Genomic DNA, 23,721 nt, shown 5'->3' on the forward strand with positions numbered 1-23,721 from the left:
ACCAAGTAAGCATTATGATTACCCTACTTCTACAGGTGAGAAAATCGAGGCACCAAGAGGTTGGTTAACTTGCCCAAGATCAGATCGCACAGCGGTATAATAGGATGGAAAACTCCTATCACATAATGAACGTTAAGTGAAAAAAATTAGTATCCAAAATTGTAAGTCTGATGTCTCATTCTTTTTATAATTTAAGTAGTTTATACATACCCTCATTATTAGCCATATTTCTGAGCACTTCATATGTAGAGTACACTTTACAGAACACCGTCATGTAACCCTCACACCGTCTGTGAAATAAGTGATAGTTTCCAGTTTCCAAAGACGAAAGCGGGGCTAGGAGAGGCCAAGTGCCTCGCGCGGCGCCCCAGGATTCGCCCCAGCGGAGCAGACCCCAGGGCATCCCAGGCGGATCCCGGCCGAGCTAGCGGCCCTGCGGTGGCTACGCCCGGGCCCAGCCGCTGGCGCTCCTGGAGCCGCCGGACTACGCGGCACGCGGACGCCGAGCCTGCCCTCTCGGCTCTACATAAAAACCGAAACTACGGGCAGTCTTAACCGAAATGGAGACTTAATTTTCTAGACTGTCTTTTGTGTAGTTGAGAAAGCCCCTTGCCGGGACTCGCGCTGCTGGGCCTCCGACCGCTTCCTCACTCCGGGCCCGGGCGGGGCGGGGCGGGGCAGGCGGCGCCCAGGCTGCGTCCCGGCTCTGGCGGCCGCGGGCCCGGGCCTCCTGCGGGCCTGGGGCTTCGAGCTCAGGCCCTAGCGCTCTATGGAAGCCGCGCGCGACCCCCGCTCCCCTGCGCGCGACCCCCGTTCCCCGCGCGCGCCTCACCTGACGCGGGCACCGCTCTCCGTGCAGCCTCCGGGCGCCACCGGCTTTGCGGACCGGGGCGGGATCCCAGCTCCGATTGGCTGCCCGGCTGGGGGGCGGGGGCCCCGAAGCGGGGTGGCGGAGACCGGGAGGGGACCGGAGGCGGTGGGGAAAGGAGTGGACGGAAGGGGAGGGAGGGTCCCGGCCTCGTGCGGTCGCGCGTGAGATCCCGGCCTCTGTGCCCTGGGTCTGGCGCCTGGGGCCGTAAGAACCGTCCGTGCGCCTGCCCTGTTCTCTGCACCCAGCTTGGTGGCGAGGGGTGGGTGGTAGGTGCCCGCCGACCGGAGGGCGTATGGAAGTGGCTGGGCCCCTCACGGTGTGCCTGGCCCCGGCGTGAGGGAGGGCCGGGGGGGTGTCGCATCTCTCTTATCCGCCCCCCGCTCACCTCGTAGAACCCGCTGGATCCCATTGGTATTAGTGGCCCCGGGCCGACTGAACTGGCGCCGAGGCTTGCTTGAGTCCTTCCTGTAAATGTGAGGAGCGGAGGGAATATTCCAGGAGGCCAGTGTCTGCGATGTCCTGCTCTTGGGTAACTAGGAAGTAGTGAACGTGGTCTAGGGAACTTCCTGGGCTCTTATCCACCTGGGAATGGGTTTGTTGGGGATCCTGATGTGGGGGAAGCCAGGGAGCTTCTAGCCTAGTGGGGCTAGGGGAGAAACCAGGGAGAGAGGTGGATTAGGCTGAAGGAAAGAGATCTCTTTGATCTTAAAGGCAGCGTTCTGATGGGTAAGGTTGACTGGCATTTTCCCCAACAAAGAGTTCTAGTACTGTATTCCATGACCTGACAAGCCTGTTTAAGTGAGGTTTTGTTGAGTGCGGAGAAAGAAGGCTTGGCTTTGAATTTTTATCTCCAGGTGGGACCTGCCTCCTGAACTCCATACTCCTCTATCCAGCTGCCTACTTAATACCTCCTCTTGGATCTCTAAAATACATTTCAATCTCAACACATCCAAATCTGTGCCCCTGATCTCTTCCCCATAGCATCACCATCTCGATGGCAACTCCATCTTCCAGTTGTCAAGGCCAGAAACCTTGCTGTTATCTGGCACTCACCTTTCTCTCACGTCCCACCTCCAGGGCCCCAAAATTCTGTTGGTTGGATCTCCCTAGCATACCCAGAGCCTGACAACTTCTTACCTCTGCCTCCATCATCTCCTACCTGGGTCATGACAGTGGTCTCTTCCCTGGTATCCCTGCAGCCTGTCCCCATACAGCAGCCTGAGTGACCTTAAAAAAAGAAAGCCAGATCAATTCCTTCTCTGCCCAAAACCTTCCCAGTGGTTTCCCAAACTCAAAGTAAAAGCCAAAGCCCTGCCTGATGTGTTCCTCTGTTACCCCTGCAACCTCATCTGCTACTGCCTCCCCACTGGCTCACTCTGGTCCAGTCACTCTGGCCTCCGTGCTATTTCTTATGCAAGGCAGACAGGGCTCTGCTGCAGGGTCTTTGCACAGGCTCGTGTCTGTTTGGAATGCTTGACTACTTCTCATTCTTCCTGATCTTTGCTCAAATGCTGCCTCATTGAGAACTACCCTAACCGCTCCATTCAAAATTGCCACCTGCCCCACTCCTGAGTGACTTATTTCTTTAGCTCCTGACTGAATTTGTTTATTTAGCTTATTGTTCGTTATCTGTCTCTTCCATCCACCCCTCCCTGCTGCTGCCCTTTGGGCCATGATATGTCCTTTCTTGGAAAAATAACTGCCACTGATGAGGTACCATATTTTCACTGGCAAGGCCTAGGACATAAGCCAAACTCTGGGGTCTGATTGCGCAGTCACTTTAAATAAACCACAAGAGGAAAGAGTGATTCCCCAAAAGTACATGCTGAGTGCTGCTGCTAGGAGAAGGGATGCTGGCTAGGCAAAACCACAGATGTTCACTTGCTGAGTCAGACCAGTACACCCGGAGGAGCTTTGGGAAAGCCTGTGAGAGGGCTCTCCATGTCCTTGACAGCAGAATTTAAAGATGAGACCTCTAACCCCCTCACTTTCTTGTAATGATGTGTTATGAATGCATTGATTTATTTATCTTATCCTTCTAAACTCTAGTTTTGTATTCAGTTTCTACTTTTTTGAGTAAGAGCTTCCCATTCTACAAAGTAGTCACTCTCTTCAACCTGAAGAACTCTGTGGGAGGTTGGGGGGACAGTAAGACTGCTGTAGGCCACAAGTGACAGAAACCCCACCCAAACAGATTAACAGTTAGGAGGTGTATTAAGGCTCCAGCTCCATTTTTGTGTCATTCTTTTAGCTCTTTTTCTCCTATGTGTAACAAGATATGAAAGTATAGATTTTGATTAGGACAACCAGATATACTAATGTGAAATTCTAGGAACAGATCTCCAAGGATATAAGAAGGAATCAGGCGGGAGCCACCTGTAATCGCAACACTTTGGGAGGCCCAGGCAGGCAGGTCGCAGCCTGGGCAACATGGCAAGACCCCGTCTCTACTAAAAATACAAAAATTAGCCAGGTATGGTGGCGTGTGCCTATACTCCAGCTACTCTGGGAGGGAGGCTGAGGCATGAGAATCACTTGAACTCGGGAGACAGAGGTTGCAGTGAGCCAAGATAGCACTACTGCACTACAGCCTGGGCGACAGAGTGAGACTCCATCTAAAAAAAAAAATTAAAAAAAAATAAAAGTAAAAAATAAAATAAAGAAATAAAAAGAAGGAATTGGAGAGTGGAAGGAGGGTTTGGTGAAGAAATCTTTGACAGAGGCTGGGTGCAGTGGCTTACGCCTGTAATCCCAGCACTTTGGGAGGCTGAGGCAGGCAGATCACTTGAGGTCAGGAATTTGAGATCAGCCTGGGCAACACGGTGAAACCCCGTCTCCATTAGAAATACAAAAATTAGCCAGGCACAGTGGGGCGTACCTGTAGTTCCAGTTATTCAGTAGGCTGGTGCAGGAGAATCGCTTGAACCTGAGAGGCAGAGATTGCAGTGAGCTGGGATCTCCCCACCTCACTCCAGCCTGGCCGACAGAAGGAGACTCCCGTCTCAAAAAAAGAAAAAAAGGGGCAGGCGCAGTGGCTCACACCTGTAATCCCAGCACTTTGGGAGGCCGAGGTGGGCAGATCACCTGAGGTCAGGAGTTCAGGACCAGCCTGGCCAATATGGTGAAACCCCGTCTCTACTAAAAATACAAAAAAAAAAAAAAAAAAAAAAATTTAGCCAGGCATTGTGGTGCGTCCCTGTAATCCCAGCTACTCGGGAGGTTGAGGCAGGAGAATTGCTTGAACCTGGGAGGCAGAGGTTGCAGTGAGCCAAGATCGTGCCATTGCACTGCAGCCTGGGCGACGAGTGAGACTCCGTATCAAAGAAAAAGAAAAGCCCAGGCGCAGTGGCTCACACTTGTAATCCCAGCACTTTGGGGGGCCGAGGCGGGCGGATCATGAAATCAGGAGATTGAGACCATCCTGGCTAACACGGAGAAACCCCGTCTCTACTAAAAATACAAAAAATTAGTCAGGCGTAGTGGCGGGCGCCTGTAGTCCCAGCTACTGGGGAGGCTGAGGCAGGAGAATGGCATGAACCCGGGAGGCGGAGCTTGCAGTGAGCCGAGATAGCGCCACTGCACTCCAGCCTGGGCAACAGAGCGAGACTCCGTCTCAAAAAAAAAGAAAAAAAGAAAAAAAGAAATCTCTGACAGAGGTTTTGCTGTGCTGTGAGTTTACCTCCTCCCCACTAAGGGAAGCTTCCGCAGCCCATTTTCTTCACTTCATGCCTACAGGCTTCCAGCCACTTGGGGAGCTTGTCAGGTATGTTGGTGCACGTGGAGACTCTCTGGTCACTTACCTCCCACCTGAAAAAGGCATGCAGTGGTCGGCTGTCAGCCCACACATGCCGAGGGGTCCCAAGATGCATTTGTGTTTCCCATGGATCAGATATGGGCCATGCAGGAGACAGTGCCCTTGGATCCGGTCCAGTAAGGCTGCCTGGAAGGGCAGGAAGCTGGCGGTGAATGCCAGATATGTAGAGGTGAGGAAGAAGTCACAGTACATGTACCCACGGGGAGAACTGCTGGAGAGAGGTCTGGCAGGGTCATCTCCAAAGAGCTGATGAACACTACAGTCCAAAAAATAACATCATGTATGGTCATAGTCCATTCAGGCTACTATAACAAATACTTGGACTGGGTAATTTATAAAGAGCAGAAATTTATGGCTCTTAGTTCTAGGGGCCGGGAAGTCTAAGATCAAGGTGCTAGGAGATTCAGTGTCTGGTGAGGGCTCAGTCTGCTTCAAAGATGGTGCCTTCTCATGCATCCTACATGATGCAAGGGGCAAGCCAGCTCCCTTCAACTTTTTTTTTTTTTTTCTGAGATGGTGTCTCACCCTGTCACCCAGGCTGGAGTGCAGTGGCTCATCTCAGCTCACTGCAGCCTCTGCCTCCCGTGGAATCTCCTGAGTAGCTAGGATTATAGGCGCGTGCCACCACACCCAGCTAATTTTTAAATTTTTTTGTAGAGACAAGGCCTTGCTATACTGCCTGCACTAGTCTCAAACTCATGCACTCAAGAGGTCCTCTGCCTTGGCCTCCCAAAGTGCTGAGGTTACAGGGGTGAGCCACCACACCCAACCAAGATGTTGTAGTTTTGAAAGGATCTCAGGCAGAAGCAGGACAGTACAGTATTTAGCGTGCATTAGCCTATTTATGAAATCCTCTGAGATGCCACCAGGAGAGGGGGCCACTGAGTAAGGTTCTGCAAGTACAGGTAGAAATAATTATCCAGAAAAAAAAAAAGGAGAATAAATCTAAATGTGAACTTATTTATAAGTACAGGGGAGAGAGATTTGAAAACATCAGAAAAATATATGTATCTTCTAAAATTCTGAATGTGAGGAACACACAGCTGGGGAAGGATTCCCATATTTTCCATTATAGCAGAAAAACAACAACAACAACCCATATACCCTTGACAGAGATGCATCTGGATCCGCTTTAAGATTTGAAGGAATGGCCTGGCGCGGTGGCTCACATCTGTAATCCCAGGACTTTGGGAGGCTGAGGTGGGCGGATCACCTGAGGTCCGGAGTTCAAGACCAGCCTGACCAACATACAGAAACCCTGTCTCTACTAAAAATACAAAATTAGCCAGGCGTGGTGGGACATGCCTATAATCCCAGGACTTGGGAGACTGAGGCAGGAGAACTGCTTGAAACCGGGAGGCAGAGGTTGCAGTGAGCCGAGGTCGCACCATTGCACTCCAGCCTGGGCAAAAAGAGTGAAACTCTATCTCAAAAAAAAAAAAAAAAAAAAAAAAAAAAAGATTTGAAGGAACTCTTCCTTCCTCAGAAGAGACTGCCCAGGAAAATCTTCCTTGTTTTTGAAAAAGGAAGCAGTGATCTAAAATGCTATTTAAAATGTTTACCAGAAACATAATTCAACTATCTGTTTCATCATTTACCTCTCCACCCCTATTGGCTTCCTCTGTAATCTGCAGTGGGTTTTTTTTATTGACTCCTTTTATTGACCAGTATTTTATTTTTCTTCTGCAAAATGTGCTAACTCATGCCAATTACCCACAGCTTTAGGATGGCACACCCACTTTTTTTCCCACCACCTGGGTGATGGACTCACTAAGAGTCAGGGTAGTGAATGGACTACCCTGAGTGGAATTGTGTCCCCCCCAAAAAGACACATTGAAGTCCTAACCTTTAGTTCCTCAGAATGTGACTGTTTGTGGAGATAAGGTCGTTAAAGAGGTAATCAAGTTAAAATGAGTTTATTAGGGGAGTCCTATCTAGTATGACTGGTGTCCTTATGAGAAGAGGAAAGTTGGATGCACAGACACTGTATTAGTCAGGGTTCTCTAAAGGAGCAGACCTAATAGGATATAGGAGTTTGTTAAGGAATATTGACTTACATGATTACAAGGTCCCACAATATAGGCTATCTGCAAGCTGAGGAGCGAGGAAGCCAGTCAAAGTCCCAAAGCTGAAGAACTTGGAGCCCAATGTTCTAGGGCAGGAAGCATCCAGCACAGGAGAAAGATGTAGTCTGGGAGGCTAAGCCAGTCTAGTCTTTCCATGTTCCTCTGCTTGCTTTCATTCTGGCTCCACTGGCAGGTGATTAGATTGTGCCAACCCAGATTGAAGGAGGGTCTCCCTTTCCCAGTCCACTGACTCAAATGTTAATCTCCTTTGGCAACACCCTTGCAGACATACCCAGGAACAATACTTTGCATCTTTCAATCTAATCAAGTTGACAATATTAATCATCACAGACACCCACACAGAGAAAATGGCCACATGAAGTCAGAGAAATAGACTGATGCATCTACAAGCCAAGGAGTGCCAAAGACTGCCAGCAAACGACTTAAAGACAAGAAGAAGCAGTGAAAGAGCCTTCCCCTCCAGGTTGCAGATGAAGTGCAACCCTGCTGACACCTTGATTTCAGACTTCCGGCCTCCAGAGCTGAGACAATACATTTGTGTTGCTCTAAGCCACCTAGTTTGTGGAACTTTGTTGGGTGGCCTTACAAACTAATGCAGCCTATGTATGCCAATGCCAGTTATATTTTTTATTGTAATTATATAATTTAAGTAAATATATAAGCTCATGAATTAATTTAAAAAGAAGTTATTTCTAAGAAAATTAAGTTAAATGCTTTGGAAAGACTTGATAGAAGAGGATCATTTAAAAAATTGCTGTTGGATTAGAAGTGGGAAAGCAACTGTAGAATGCTGGAAAGAAAAAATGTAGATTCTGCACTCAAAATACTCTGAAAGTATTTTAAAGTTCTCCTTTAAATAAATATTAGAAATCCTTGATGATGCCTGGTGTGGGTCATGCAGAAATGATGATATGAAACTCTAGGCCAGGTGACATGGCTCATGCCTGTAATCCCAGCACTTTGGGAGGCCGAGGTAGATGGATCGCTTGAGTCCAGGAGTTCAAGACCAGCTTGGGCAACATAGCAAGACCTTGTCTCTACAAAAAATACAAAAATTAGCCAGGTGTAGTGGTGCATGTCTGTAGTCCCAGCTATTTGGGAGGCTGAGGTGGGAGGATAGCTTGAGCCTGGGAGGTTGAGGCTGTAGTGAGCTGTGATCACGCCACTCCACTCCAGCCTGGGTGACAGAGTGAGAACCTGTCACACACACACACACACACACACACACACGCGCGCCAACTTCTAATCATCAGTTATATATTCAAATAAATGCTTTGAATCTATGGAAAAGATTGACAATGAAATATGTATTTATGTGTTTTAGCTTAAATTATGTGAGGTATGCGTGTGTCATTTTAAAAAATTTTATTTTAATAAAAAAATTAGAGACAGGGTCTCACTATGTTGCCTAGGTTGGTCTTGAACTCCTGGGCTCAAGCGATCTTCTTACCTCAGCCTCCCAGGGTGCGGGGATTACAGGCATGAGCCACCGCACTCGGCATGGGTATAATTTTTTTTTCTTTTTTTGAGACAGATTCTCACTCTGTTGCCCAGGCTGGAGTGCAATGGCGTGATCTCGGCTCACTGCAACCTCCACCTCCCAGGTTCAAGCAATTCTCTTGCCTCAACCTCCCGAGTAGCTGGGACTACAGGCGCACAACACCACACCTGGCTAATTTTTTTTTTTTTGTATTTTAGTAGAGATGGGGTTTCACGTGTTTCCCAGGCTGGTCTCGAGCTCCTGACCTCAGGCAATCCACCCACCTCGGCCTCCCAAAGTGCTAGAATTACAGGCGTGAGCCACCGTGCCCAACCCGTGTAAGAATTTTTAAGTAATTCTTCATTTTGACTTTTGTGGTTAGCTGATCATCTATGTGCAGACTAAATGGATAAGAGGGCCTCTATTGTGTTGTTTTGGGGGTTTCAGAACTAGATATGAGTTTGAAAGTTTGTTCAAGGAGCTGTGCATATTGTGCAAGGTACTAAGTTTTTCTAAGTTTCAGTTTCCTCATTTGTATAAAATAAGAATAATACCTACGACCCACAGGTGTTGTGAAATTAAGTGACACAATGAATTTAAACGGTCTAGTAGTATTAGATGTTTTTCCACTTAAAGTGGGAGAAAACTCAATCTACTATGGCTTAAACAAAAAGAGAATAAATTGATTTGTGGCAATAACGAAATTCTAAGGGAGCATTGGCTCCAGACACAGCTAGTCTCAGTCCTGCAAGTGATGTCCCAGAACCTGGTTTCTCTGTGTACATCTGTCAACTACTCCTTGTTGGCTTAATCCTTGGACACAATCTCTCTGGCAAGATGTGCACAGCAGGCATTTCCCCCCCGCCATATCTTCCTAAGTTCAAATTCAGTGGCAAAGAGTGCCTGCTAAAGCCCCTCTTGGAGCCCTGTAAAATGTTTTCTTGCATCCCCTTCTGATATGGTTTGGATCTGTGTTCCCACCCAAATCTCATGTCAAATTGTAATCCCCCGTGTTGGAGATGGGGCCTGGTAGGAGGCGATTAGATCATGGGGGCAGATTTTCCTCTTGGTGCTGGTAATGAGATCTGGTCGTTTAAAAGTGTGCCTCACCTCCCCCCAGCCTCTCTTGCTCCCACTCTGGTCATGTAAGTTGAGTCTGTTAACCCTTCCGCCAGGATTGTAAGTTTCGTAAGGTCTTCCCAGAAGCCAAGTAGGTGTCAGTGGCAGCGGCTGCTGCCATCACGCCAGCTGCAGCAGAGGCTGCACACTCCATGGAGCTGGTGGGAGCCCCGCCTCTTCTGAGTTGCGGAGGGAGCTCCCTGGGTCCCGCTGCAGCTGCCCAAACTGTAGCTGCAGACCCAGGCCTCCAGTTCTATGGAGCAGGCTGGAGCCATGCCCTCCTGGGTGGGGCTGCAGCCACCCAAACCTCAGCTGTGGATCCAAGCCTCCCTGTGCTCTTGGTGGGGACCCTGAGCAGGTAGGATTTGCCCTCCCGGGTGCAGATGCAGCCTTCCAACCACAGTTGCAGACTTGGGCCTCCCACTCCAGGGAGCAGGCAGAAGCCGGGACAAAGGGGACCCCTACCCCTTCTGAGTTGGTGGGGCAAGAGCTCCTGGGGTGCAGCTGTGGCCTCCCTCCCAGGCTCAGGACCCAGGCATCTCTGCACCCTACACCCTCAGTGGCCCAGGAAGAGCCCCCCAACTTCCCTGCAGGCTGGGAGTGTCTACCTCTGATGCCTGGCCTCTCTCCTCTCTGGGGGCCTGCTCTGATCTAGGAGAGGGGTTGGGGCTGAGCCCCTGGGCCATGAATGGCAGCAGGAGGCAGACAGATTCCTGGGTGGAAGGGGGCAGGTCCCTGGTAAGGCTCCTCCTTCAGGCCAGGGAGGGCCTGAAGCCTGGGGGCTAGGCTGCCAGTCTTGCAGACTGGAGTGGGGACTTGGTGCCTCTTCTGGCTGCCCATGGCCACCCATGGACCAATTGGCATGCACGTCCTCCCCTCTGAGGTCCATAAAAGCCCTGGGCTCAGCCAGAGGAGGGCAGAGGGTGGGGAGTACAGAGAGAGATGACGGGACAGGACGATCAGCTGCAGAGAGGAGCTACCCTCTCTGTTGAGAGCTTCAGGGACCTGCAGATATGTCGGGACTACCAGCTGCAGAGAGGAGTGACCCTCTCCAGGGCCCCCTCTCTGCTGAGAGCTGGACACTCCACGGGATGACCTCCCTACAGAGAGGAGCTATCCCCTGCTGGTCTCCTCTGAGCTCTTCTAACAGTTGATAAAGCTTGTCTTCATCCTGTTTACCCTTCACTTACCTGCATACCTCATTCCTCCCGGATGTAGGACAAGAACTTGGACAAGAACTTGGGCAAAGGTGCCACTGGCCACAGAGGTTTCTGGCCAGGAAATTGACACCCCAAAGATCCCATAACACCAGCATCATGTTTCCTGTACAGACTGTGGAACCATGAGCCAATTAAACCTTTGTTCTTTATAAATTATCCAGTCTCAGTTATTTCTTTATAGCAGTGCAAGAGAACAGACTAATACACCTTCATTCTGATTAGGCTACATAACTACCTCCGGGTTAATCAGTGTCCCAGAGGAAAGCATGATTTGATTTGGAGGGAGTAGGTCTGATGCTCCACACAAATCATGTGCACTGGGTGGGGCAAGGGAGTTCTCTCCAGAGAAACTGGAACAGTATTGAGAGCAAGGGAAATGGATTCTGGGTAGCTAAAAACACTAACTGTTCATACACTAGCTCTGAGGGTGATGTCTAGTAAGAAATCAGGATTAGCTGACTCCCTGCAGTGTCTTCCACCCCAAACCCTTAACTCCAGCTTCCCTTTTGGCTTTAGTGAGAGCACTGCCTTTGTTAGGGCAGACGCTCCTGGCATTCCCCCAACTCTGCTATTCCCTTTGGTTTTATTTTATTTTATTTGAGACGGAGTCTTGCTCTGTTGCAAAGGCTGGAATGCAGTGGCACGATCTCGGCTCACTGAAACCTATGCATCCCAGGTTCAAGCAATTCTCCTGCCTCAGCCTCCCAAGTAGCTAGGGTTACAGGCACCCGCCATCACACCGGGCTAATTTTTCTATTTTTAGTAGAGATGAGGTTTCACCATGTTGGCCAGGTTGGTTTCGAACTCCTGACCTCAGGTGATCTGACCGCCTTGGCCTCCCAAAGTGCTAGGATTACAGGCATGAGCCACCGCACCCAGCCCCCTTTGGCTTTAAATACTCAGCTGTGAACCCAGCTCATCTGCCAGGCCAGAATGTGGCGAATCTCCCCGCATCCAGTCCTGCTCTTCCAATTGCCTGGCAATGTCCTTGGCTATTAGGGCCATTATCAGCCGATCCCTCCCACCCACCACTCCAGTTCAGTCCAATGCCTCCTTCAAGTTTCAAAGTTCCCTCTCAGTTTCAGGACGTCAAGATGTGGTAAAGTATCAACTACTTCATGAATCTATACATTTAATGCTTATCCTTGATTTTTTTGTCTTTTTGAACTTAAATTTTAATTTTTGTCTAAGCTACATATGGAAACTTAGCCATCTCCTATTATTTGCATCGGAAAACTCGACTTTGTCCACTTCTTTAAGTGTTTGTAGTGTAGTAGTTGTCCACCCAGTGAAGTTGGCTGTTTAATACAATACTGCGGTAAAAACAAGGAATCAACCTCAATATCTACTCTCCTGCTTTTGGTTCCCCAGATGTTGGCTGGACACATGCTGCCCAGAATAGACCATGTTGCATAGCCTCCTTTGCAGCAAAATGTGGTTATGAGATTAAGTTCTAATTGGAAGTATGCAAATTGACGTGACTTGTACAATTTCCAAGGCATTCCCTTAAAAGACAAGAGTGTTCCTGCAACTGCTCACGTTTCCTTCCATTTTGGCTGGAATGTAGATCCAGTGGACATGGTGGCATGCTCTTTTGCCTTTGTGGAAGAGGGCGACACCCTAGAACAGGGAATGGCACATTTCTTCTGTAAGGGGCCAGATGGTAAATATTTTCAGCTTTATGGGACACCTAGGCTCTGTCACAGCTGCTAACTCTGCTGTTGTAGGGGAAAGCAACCACAGACAATATGTAAACAATGGGCATGGCTGTGTTCCAGGAAAACTTTATTTACCAAAACAGGGAGTGGCTGAATTTTCTCTGCAGGCTACAGTTGACTGACCCCAAATTTAGAACACAATAAGGCAACAATATAAAAAAAAGTGGGGCCAGGTGCAGCGGCTCACGCCTGTAATCCCAGCGATTTGGGAGGCTGAGGTGGGCCGATCACTTGAGACCAGGAGTTGGAGACCAGCCTGGGCAATGTAGCGAAACCCTGTCTCTACAAAAAAAATACAAACATTAGCCGGGTGTGGTGGTACATGCCTCTAGTCCCAGCTACTCGGGAGACTGAGGCCAGAGGATCACTTGAGCCTGGGAGGTTGAGGTTGCAGTGAGCTGAGATCGTTCCACTGCACTCCAGCCTGGGCAACAGAGTGAGACCCTGTCTCAAAAAAGAAAAAAAGATAATAAAAAGCTTCTGTCCCCAACACTATCAAGGTATGAGGGGTAGGGGAGAGTTAACTGGTCTTCTATAGAGAGATCTCTTTTGTTTAAGCCACTGTATTTTGGGGAATCATTGTTTCAGCAGCTGTATCTTAATAATGTTTATTTTTTTTGATACCATCAAGCCAGAATCTTTTTTTTTTTCTTGAGACAGAGTCTCACTCTGTCACCCAGGCTGGAGTGCAGTGGCGCAATCTTGGCTCACCACAACCTCTGCCTCCCAGTTCAAGTGATTCTCCTGCCTCAACCTCCCGAGTAGCTCGGATTACAGGCGCCCACCAACACGTCTGGCTAATTTTTGTATTTTTAGTAGAGACAAGGTTTCACCATGTTGGCCAGGCTGGTCTCAAACTCCTGACCTCAGGTGATCCACCTGACTTGGCCTCCCAAAGTGCTGGGATTACAGGCATGAGCCACCACACCCAGGCTCTTCTTAACTTTTTGGACCACAAAGCGCAGTCCTTCTCGCTCATTCTGTCTGACTCTGTCCTCACAGGACCCTGTGAGGTTATAAACTGGCTTGACTCCTAGAAATTCTCATGGAATCTACATAGCTCTCAGGCCACTCTCCCTGTTTTTTTTTCTTTTACCAACAGACTTTCCTCAGTGTTTCTCAGTGTATTAAAGTCTGGCTTCTACCTCCGTCCTCCACCGTAACTGAAGATCCCTACTGCCAGTGTGGGCTTCCCAGGTGTCACTCTACTTAGCCTTACCATTGCATCTGCCATGGTGACCGCTTCTGCAGCCCCTTCTCCCCATGGCCCCCTTCCTTCCTGCTTTCATGAAGCTCTCCCCCGTTGCGTTATGCAGCACTAACCTATCCTTCCATGTTTCTTCCTCATACATCTTTGCCTACTTCAGCTTAGCCACTTTCATTAGTTATTCTTCCTCTGCCTGGCCCTCCGTGTTGACAGTATGGCCAGTTGCACCCTTGGTTCTCATTCAGTCCCCTCCTGGATTCCCACAAATTCCTCAGGTTTTCATCATGAGTCATATTCTAATGACTTCTGAATATGTACCTTCAGGCTAGATTGCTCTCTGAAGCTCAAACCTATGTGCCCAACTGCCTATTTTGTTCCAGGTGATCTTCTAAATCTGTCATTCTTGGGTTTGACACAGTGGCTCACACCTGTACTCCCAGCATGTTGGGAGGCCAAGGTGGGCTGATCACTTGGGGTCAGGAGTTGGAGACCAGCCTGGCCAACATGGTGAAACCCCATCTTTACTAAAAATACAAAATGAGCCAGGTGTGGTGGTGCACGCCTGTAATCCCAGCTAGTCAGGAGGCTGAAGCAGGAGAATCACTTGAACCCTGGCAGTAGAGGTTGGAGTGAGCCAAGATGGCGCCACTGTACTCCAGCCTGGGCAACAGAGTGAGACTGCTTCAAAAAAATAGAATAAAATAAAATAAATCTGTCATTCTCCTTTTGTTTATTAGTTGTAATTCTTCTATTCAGAAGAATTTTCCCTCATCAGCTATTTGGTTACCATGAAATATAATACATGCAGAAAATGCAGATGAATGCTTACTTGTTTTTCCTTACTTACCTATATTCAGAACACTGTTGGTGTTCTAACAACTACCAAAAAGAATCAGGAAATGTGTTTTCTGTAGTTATCACTATGAACTCATCGGTTTTCATATAGATTTAATGAATTTTGATTCAAGATAGTCATTATTTATTTTGATGCTCAAATTTGCCTCATATTTGGCCGGGTCCAGTTGATGTCTGCATTCTTTTAACGTGATTCCAGTAGCCTTTGATAGCTTTCCTGCTTTCAGATATAACAAGATATTTCAGGTTCATTTTTCATATTTCCCGTTCCATATCTGGAGATGATAATTTCTTCAAAGAGCCCTGGTTTCTCTTGGAGAGGAATGGTATTAAAGACCACAATCCGGACTGGGCGCAGTGGCTCACGCCTGTAATCCTAGCACTTTGGGAGGCCGAGGCGGGCAGATCACAAGTCCAGGAGATCGAGACCATCCTGCCTAACACAGTGAAACCCCGTCTCTATTAAAAATACAAAACATTAGCCGGGTGTGGTGGCGGGCACCTGTAGTCCCAGCTACTCAGGAGGATGAGGCAGGAGAATCGTGTGAACCCGGGAGGCGGAGCTTGCAGTGAGCCGAGATCGTGCCACTGCACTCCAGCCTGGGCGACAGAGTGAGACTCCGTCTCAAAAAAAAAAAAAAAAAAAAAAAAAAGACCACAATCCGAGCACTAGGGATATTCATTGCTAATGGGTTATCATTATTTGTAGGACTTTTTAGTAAATAGGGCTAGGATATTATTTGTTTATTTGTTTGTTTGTTTGAGACAGGGTCTTATTCTGTCGTCCAAGCTAGAGTGCAATGGTGTGTCCACAGCTCGCTATAACCTCCGACTGCTGGGCTCAAGCAATCCTCCCACCTCTACCTCCCAAAGTGCTGGGATTACAGGCATGAGCCATCATGCCTGGCCTGGAAATATTTATTTATTTGGGAGAAAAAATAAGTTAATTCTAGACTTATTACCAATACTTTTAATTCAAAATAAAGACTACTAGGTTTTTATTCTTTGATTTTGTATTTGCATCCCATTTTCTTGTTGTGAAAACATTAGTTCCCAGCAACACTTACATAATTATTTATTGTCTTTTATCCTAATACACACATATACATTAAATATATAAACTATTACAATAACATCAAAATGATAATATTACTCCAAATAGAAATGTACTGAATTCAATTTATAATTTCTTTGCAGATATTTTTGTCATGAGATGTATAGTTAAAATACAGTGCTTTAAAGTCATGATAATCATGGCTGGGCGTAGTAACTCATGCTACCTGTAATCCCAGCACTTTGGGAGGCCGAGGCAGGTGTATCACTTGAGGTCAGGAGTTCGAGACCAGCCTGGTCAACATGGTAAAACCCTGTCTCTACTAAAAATAAAAAATTAGCTGGGCGTGGTGGCACTTGGCCTGTAATCCCAGCTACTTGGGAGGCTGAGGCACGAGAATTGCTTGAATCTGGGAGGTGGAGGTTGCAGTGAGCCAAGACTGAGCCACTCCACTCCCAGCTTGGGCGACAGAGTGAGACTGTGTCTCAAAAGAAAAAAAAAAAAAAAGGCAGGCGTGGTGGCTCACACCTGTAATCCTAGCACTTTGGGAGGCCAGGGTGGTTGGATTGCCTGAGCTCAGGAGTTCGAGACCAGCCTGGGCAACATGGTGAAACCGCGTCTCTACTAATATACAAAAAAAAAAAAAAAAATTAGCCAGGCATGGTGGTGGGCACCTGTAGTCCCAGCTACTCGGGAGGCTGAGGCAGGAGAATTGCTTGAACCCGGGAAGCGGAAGTTGCAGTGAGCGGAGCTCGAAACATTGCACTCTAGCCTGGGTGACAGAGTGAGACTCTGTGTCAAAAAAAAAAGAAAAGGAAAAAAACCATAAATACACGATAATCTTTCTTAAAGTGTTTATACCACTACCTTTTCTTTTTTGTTTTTTTTTGAGACAGAGTCTCACTCTGTAACCCAGGCAGGAGTGCAGTGGCATGATCTCGGCTCACTGCAACCTCCACCTCCCGGATTCCAGTAATCTTCCTGCCTCAGCCTTCTGAGTAGCTGGGACTGCAGGTGTGCACCACCACACTGGGCTAATTTTTGTATTTTTAGTAGAGACGGGGTTTCACCATGTTGCTCAGGCTGGTCTCGAACTCCTGAACTCAAGCAGTCCACTTACCTCAGCTTCCCCAGGTGCTGGGATTACAGGCGTTAGCCACTGCACCTGGTCCTAACTTTATGTAGAATTAGTCTCATTTGTTTCATTTTTCCTTTGTTTTTAGAGTTTGATGTTTAAATGTATTTTTAATTTAAATTTTTGTTTTAAATTATGTATAACATATATTTGGTTCCAAAATAAAAACCATAAAACTTGGTATTTTCAGAGGATTACTTTCCATCTCTGTTTCCTTTTCTCTGTTCTTCCCCTATTTCCTATAAAATGGGAATTTAGGTTATTTCCAATGCTATGCATTAAAAACAATGCTCATGGATGTATATTTTCATATTTCATAATACGCAGCTTAAAGTTGTATATTCACAGTAGATTCCCAGAAGTAGGATGGCTGTGTCAAAAAGTACCTATTAGCTTGTTAGACATGGCCAAAATTCCCTTTCAGAAGAGTTTCACAAATTTGAAAATCCACCAGCAATGAGGTTTATTTCCCTACAGCCTCACCAACAGGATGTATTGTCATACTTTAACATTTTTGCCTAAGTGTAAAGTATTATGTCAGTTGTATTTTTCTATAGTGAATGAGTTTACACTTTTTTTTCATAATTTTCATGGCCTTTATATTGTGAATTGTCAGTTCATGTCTTTTTCCAAGTTTGTATTGGATTTTTGGCTCTTTGTCCCTCAACTGACAAGATTTCTTTATAAATTAGGGATATTAGTCATTTTTACATGATATATTTATTTTTATTTTTGGAGACAGGGTCTTACTTTGTCACCCAGGCTGGAGTGCAGCGATGTGGTCATAGCTTACTGCAGCCTCGAATTCCTGGGCTCAAGTGATCCTCCTGCCTTGGCCTCCTTGGGACTACAGGTGCATGTCACCATGGCTGGATAATTTTTAATTCTTTTTTTTATAGAGAAGGGGTCACACTATGTTGCCTAGGCTGATCTTGGACTCCTGGCCTTAAATGATCCTCCCTCCTGAACCTCCTAAAGTGCCCTACAATACATCATGTGGCTGCACCCACATGATATGTTGCACCCAGCCACATAATATATTGTGCACCCAGCCACAAGATATATTGCAAATTGAATATTTTCTTACATTTTGAAAGTTGTCTTTAGATTTTGTTTTTGGTGCTTTTGTCATGCAAAATTTTAAAATTTAATTTTCTGTCAAATTTATCTTTTTTGTTGTTGTTGTTTGTTTTTGAGATGGAGTCTTGCTCTGTTGCCTAGGCTGGAGTGCAGTGGCATGATCTTGGCTCACTACAACCTCTGCTTCCCAGGTTCAAGCGATTCTCCTGCCTCAGCCTCCAGAGTAGCTGGGATTACAGGTGCCTGGCACCATGCCTGGCTAATTTTATGTATTTTTAGTACAGATGGGGTTTCACCATGTTGGCCAGGCTGGTCTCCAACTCCTGACCTCATGATCTGCCCACCTTAGCCTCCCAAAGTGCTGGGATTACAGGCATGAGCCACTGCACCTGACCAAACTTATCAATCTTTTAATGCCTCTAGATTTGAAGTCATAGTTTTAAAAACCTTTTCCTACTCCAAAGTGTAATAGGAATTCACCTATGGTCTTTTTTTCCCCTCTTACTTGTATAGTTTTATTTTTTACATATAGATTCTTAATCCATTTGGAGTTTCTTCTCATTTATGGTGTGAAGTATGAATATGATTTTATCATTTTTCCAAGTGGCTACCTAGTTTTCTCAGCACCATTTATTAAAATGTCTACCTCAGTGATTTGAGATATGGCTTCTACCTAAATTTCCATATGTACAGTACTTGGGTCTATTTCTAGGCTTTCCATAATATTCCACTTATCTACTTATCTATTCATGTGCGTGTATCACTGTTTTAATTACGGCAGCTTTATAGTATGTTTTAATGTCTAATAAGGCTACCCTCACAATTTTTCTTTTTCATTGTTTTCCTGGCAACTCTGGAATCTCTGCTTTTCCATATAAACTTTTCCATATAAACTTAAGTATTGACTTGTCTAATGCTCTAAAACAGCTTGTTGGTAATTTCTTTGAGATTGCATTGAACGTATAAATTAACTTAGGGAGAACTGTCATCTTTATAATGTTGAGGTTTTTGTTTTTTTTTTTTTAATGGTGGTGTTCTAGTCTGTATTTGTATCTTTCAGGGGTGTTTTCAAATCTTTCTCATATAGGTTTTGCATATTTCTTGATAAATTCAATCCAAGTATTTAATCTTTTTTGTTGCTATCATAAATAGGGTTTTCTCTGCCTTTTTGTCCTCTGTTTAATGTCTGTGTCTATGAAGGCATATATGATATGATCATCATATATTAACTTTATGGCCTGCATTTTTAATAAATCATGTCACTACTTGAGTTATTTTTATCCTTGTTTTTCTGAGGGTTTTCAGGTTTTACTATCATATCATCTGCAAACAAAAATAGTTACGATTGAGCACAGTGGCTCACGTCTGTAATCAGCACTTTGGGAGACCAAGACTGGCAGATCACTTGGGGCCAGGAGTTCGAGACCAGCCTGGCCAACACGGTGAAACCCCATCTCTACTGAAAAATACAAAAATTAGTCGGGCGTGGTGGCATGTGCCTATAGTTCCAGCTACTTGGGAGGCTGTGGCATGAGAATTGCTTGAACCTGGGAGGCGGAGGTTGCAGTGAGCTAAGATTGCGCCACTGTACTCCAGCCTGGGTGACAGAGTGAGAGCCTGCCTAAAAAAAAAAAGAAAAAATAAAAAAGAAAAAGAAAAGGAAATAGGGTTACTTATACATTATTCATTCTTCTGACTGATTGGATTTCTCTCTGTAGTGAAAATAGTTACTTTGTTTCTGATCCTAGTGGAAATACTTCTAGTGTTTTCCATTAAGTAAGATATTGACTTTAAAACTAAAATCTGTGTGTATATGTACATATGTGTGTAAACATTGTCATATTAGGAAAGTCTCCTTCAATTCCTTTTTTCTTAAGAGGTTTTTTTTTTTAAATAATGAAAAGGTATGAAAATTTATCAAAGGCTTTTTCATCATTTATGGAAAGAACCATGTGAATTTTTCCTGATATTGGACCAATGTTGCATCCTGGAATAAATCCACTAATTCATGGTGCATTGTTTTCTTAATGTGTTGTTAGATTCCATTTGCTAATATTTATGTTTCTGCATCAATATTCATGACATTGACCTGTAGTTTTCTTTCTTAGCGCTGACTTTATCTGGTTTGGTATCAGTGTTATACTTGCTTTATAAAAGGAGTTAAGAAGTTTTTCTTCCTTTTCAATGTTCTAGAATAATGTAGAAAACATTGGGACTATTTGGTCTTTGAAAGTTCAGTAGAATTTCTCTATGAAACTATCTGGGCCTGGTGCTTTTGGGGAGTAGTTTCTTACTAACATTCTCTATTTCTTTTATGGAAATAAGTTTTCTTATAACAAAGAATGTGATCAATTTTGGTAATCTTTTGTGCTTCAAAGAACACCATCAAGAAAGTGAAAAGATAACTCATAGAATAAGATAATTTTTTTTTGTAAATTATGTATCTGATAAGGGACTTGTATGTAGAATATATAAAGCAGTATTGCAACTCATTTTTAAAAAAAGACCAAGAAACCAATTTAAAAAGGGGTAAAGGATCTACACAGGCATTTCTCCAAAGGAGATATATATGTGCACTTGAAAAGATGCTCAACACCCATACTCATCAAGGAAATGCAAATATAAAACACAATGAAATATCACTTTGCTTCCAGTAGAATGGTGATATAGTTTGTATATCATCTCATGTTGAATAGTAATCCTCAGTATTGGATGTGAGGTCTGGTGGGAGGTGATTGGATCATGGGGGTGGATTCCTCATGAATGGTTTAGCACCATTCTCTTTCTCTTTTTTTTTTTTTTTTTGATTTTTTTTTAAAATTATTATTATTATACTTTAGGCTCTATGGTACATGTGCGCAACGTGCAGGTAAGTTACATATGTATACATGTGCCATGCTGGTGCGCTGCACCCACCAACTCGTCATCTAGCATTAGGTATATCTCCCAATGCTATCCCTCCCCCCTCCCCCACCCCACAACAGTCCCCAAAGTGTGATGTTCCCCTTCCTGTGTCCATGTGTTCTCATTGTTCAATTCCCACCTATGAGTGAGAATATGCGGTGTTTGGTTTTTTGTTCTTGCGATAGTTTACTGAGAATGATGATTTCCAATTTCATCCATGTCCCTACAAAGGACGTGAACTCATCATTTTTTATGGCTGCATGGAGTATAAATCATGCGCTATAAAGACACATGCACACGTATGTTTATTGCGGCATTATTCACAATAGCAAAGACTTGGAACCAACCCAAATGTCCAACAATGATAGACTGGATTAAGAAAATGTGGTTTAGCACCATTCTCTTGGTGCTGTCCTCGTGATAGTGAGTTCTCAAGAGATCTGGTAGTTTAAAAGTGTGTAACACCTCCCTCCAACTCTCTCTCTTGCTCCTGCTCCTGCCATGTAAGACTCTAGCTTCCTCCTTTGCCTTCTGCCATGATTGAAAGCTCCCTGAAGCCTCCCCAGAAGCAGGTGCGCTGTGCTTCCTGTATAGCCTGCAGAACTGTGAGCCATTTTCTTATAAATTACCCAGTCTTATGCAGTGGCTCACACCTGTAATCTCAGCACTTTGGGAGGCCGAGGCGGGTGGATCACCTGAGGTTAGGAGTTCAAGACCAGCCTGGACAACATGGGAAAACCCTGTCTATACTAAAAATATAAAAATTAGCCTGTTGTGGTCGTAGGCGCCTGTAATCCCAGCTACTCAGGAGGCTGAGGCAGAAGAATCGCTTGAACTTGGAAGGTGGAGATTCCAGTGAGCCAAGATCTTGCCACTGCACTCCAGCCTGGGTGACAAAGTGAGACCCTGTCTCAAAAAAAAAAAAAGAAAAAAAGAAAAAGAAAAAAAGTAGGTAAAATCACTCACATCTGCTTGTCATAGTTGCTTTGTAAAGCATTGGAAAAAATCATCTTTCAGAGTAAGAGGAAGAACTGGAGAATAGAAATTTAAAGACAGTAGGTTTGCAATAACCTTGGTATAAAGTGTCTTGGATAATCTGACTACTAAATGAAAGAATTTATTAGAAGCTTTAAAAATCCAAGGTGAAGATGCTACTAAGTTTCTCACAAAGTAACATTGGCTGTAATGAAAGCTATACTGTAACTGAAAAGACAGCATACTTGCCATAAAGTTATAGAGATGGAGAACAGATTAGTGGTTGCTAGGGCTTACAGATAGGGTCTGGCAGGAAAGACAGGAACTGACTGTGGCTATGAAAGGGAAGTAGCAGGGATCCTTGTGATGAAATTGTTTGGAATCTTAACTGGGGTGATGGTTAGATGAATAGAAATGTGATAAAATTGCATAGAACTATACAAACACACACACACACATATACACACACACAAATGTGCATATAAAACTGGTGAAATCTGAATAAATTCTGTGGATTGTACCAATGTCAACTTCCTGGTGTTACAGGATCTCTGGGGTGTCAACTTTTCTGGTCAGAAACCTCTGTGGCCGAGGCACCTTTGCCTGAGTCCTTGTCCCGCGTCCAGGGAGAATGAGGTATGCAGGCAAGTGAAGGGTGAAGAAGAAGAGTTTTATTTAGTGTTAGAATAGTTCAGAGGAGTGGGTAGCTCTACTCTGTAGGCAGGTCTTCTCATTGACTGTTCAGCTCTCAGCAGAGAGAAGGCCCTGGAGAGGGTGGCTCCTCTCCGTAGGCAAGTCATTTGAATGTCTCTGCAGGTCTCTGAAGCTCTTCCAGAGAAGGTGGCTCCTCTCTACCAGCAGGTCATCTCTGCAGCTCTCAGTGGAGCAGGTACTCCTCTCTGCAGCTGGTCCTCCCATCCTCTCTCTGCCCTCTTCCTCCTCTGGCCATCCTCTACCCTGCTCTGGCTGAGCCCAGGGCTTTATGGACCTCAGAGGGGAGGAAGGGCCTGCTGATTGGTCCATGGGCAGCCATGGGTACCCGGAAGAGGCACCATGAGTCCCCACTCCAGTGATGGGACTGGCAGCCTGGCCCCCAGTCGTCAGGCCCTCCCTGGCCTGAAGGTGGGGCCTTACTGGGGACCTGTCCTTTTCTGCCCAAGAATCAATCTGCCTCCTGCTGCCATTTATGGCCCTAGGGCTCAGCCCCAATCCCCAGTTAGAGATCAGAGCAGGCGCTGGGAGTGGAGAGATGCCAGGCAGCAGGAGAAGACACCCCCGAGCCTGCAGGAATGTTGGGACTGGGCGGAGGAAAGGGGGCGGCCACAGCTGCACCCGGGAGTTCCCACCCTGCCAACTCAGATGGGGCAGGGCTCCTGCTTATCCCCAGCTCCTGCCTGCTTCCTGGAGCCAGGAGGCCCACGTCTGCAGCCGTGGGCATGGGCAGCTGCAGCTGCACCTGGGAGAGCAGATTCTGCCTGTTCCTGGCTCCACCAACAGCACAGGGAAGCTCAGATCCACAGCTGCAGTTTGGGTGGCTGTAGCTCTGCCCAGGAGAGCAGGGTTCCTGCCTGCTCTGTAGAGCAGGAGGCCTGGGTCTGCAGCTGCAGTTTGGGAGCTGTCCCAACTCAGAAGGGGCAGGGCTCCCACTGGCTCCATGGCATGTGCAGCCCCAGCCACACTTCCCAGCTGCAGTCGCCATGATGGCAGCAGTCACTGCCATCACTGGTTTCAACACTGTTGTATAGCTGTGTAAGATGTTACCACTGCAGAATACTGGGTGAAGGGTACACAGGACTACTCTTTACATTTTTTCTCCTAAATTTCCTGTGACTCTATAATTATTTCAAAATATATATATATATTTTTTAAAAAACAAGGTACTTGGAAATCCACATAAAGTTTCAATAATTTTAGAAATTAGCTCCTCCTTTTTGTAACTCCGTGCTTTGTCTCAATATTTCCTTGGCTGGAAATGCTCTTCTTTTCCATTGCCTAAATACTACTTTTTTAGGACATCTTCCAGGATGCTTTCCCTAATTAATTTTTTTCTTGTTCTTTTGTTGAGCTACTGATACATCTTAGATCTAATCAGACTCTCTCCAAATATTTCCCTCCCTTCCTCTCATAGGTGGATGGTGGTTGCTGTGGTGCACAGCCTAGGAATGAAATGCTCATTACCCCACCGGCTTAGGCACTTCCTTC

General features: G+C 45.9%; 1 protein-coding gene across 4 annotated transcripts in view; it reads right to left on the minus strand.

The window, feature by feature from the left end:
• Positions 1-2,353, minus strand: part of BLVRA (biliverdin reductase A) — a 51,380-nt gene extending 49,027 nt beyond the window's left edge. Inside the window, exons 1-2 of one of the 4 annotated variants that reach the window (XM_054495961.2) lie at positions 2,031-2,353; positions 1,257-1,517 (exon numbers count right to left, since the gene is read on the minus strand). The gene's annotated coding sequence lies outside the window, so the exon portion shown is untranslated. Of the gene's footprint in view, positions 1-210; positions 291-832; positions 1,518-2,030 lie in introns of those variants that run through there. The other 3 variants (XM_054495962.2, XM_054495958.1, XM_054495959.2) reach the window with 3 other exon arrangements.
• Positions 2,354-23,721: the final 21,368 nt, after the last annotated feature.

Source organism: Pongo pygmaeus, chromosome 6 (assembly GCF_028885625.2).
Source record: "Pongo pygmaeus isolate AG05252 chromosome 6, NHGRI_mPonPyg2-v2.0_pri, whole genome shotgun sequence".
In the NCBI taxonomy this organism is placed as follows: Eukaryota; Metazoa; Chordata; class Mammalia; order Primates; family Hominidae; genus Pongo; species Pongo pygmaeus.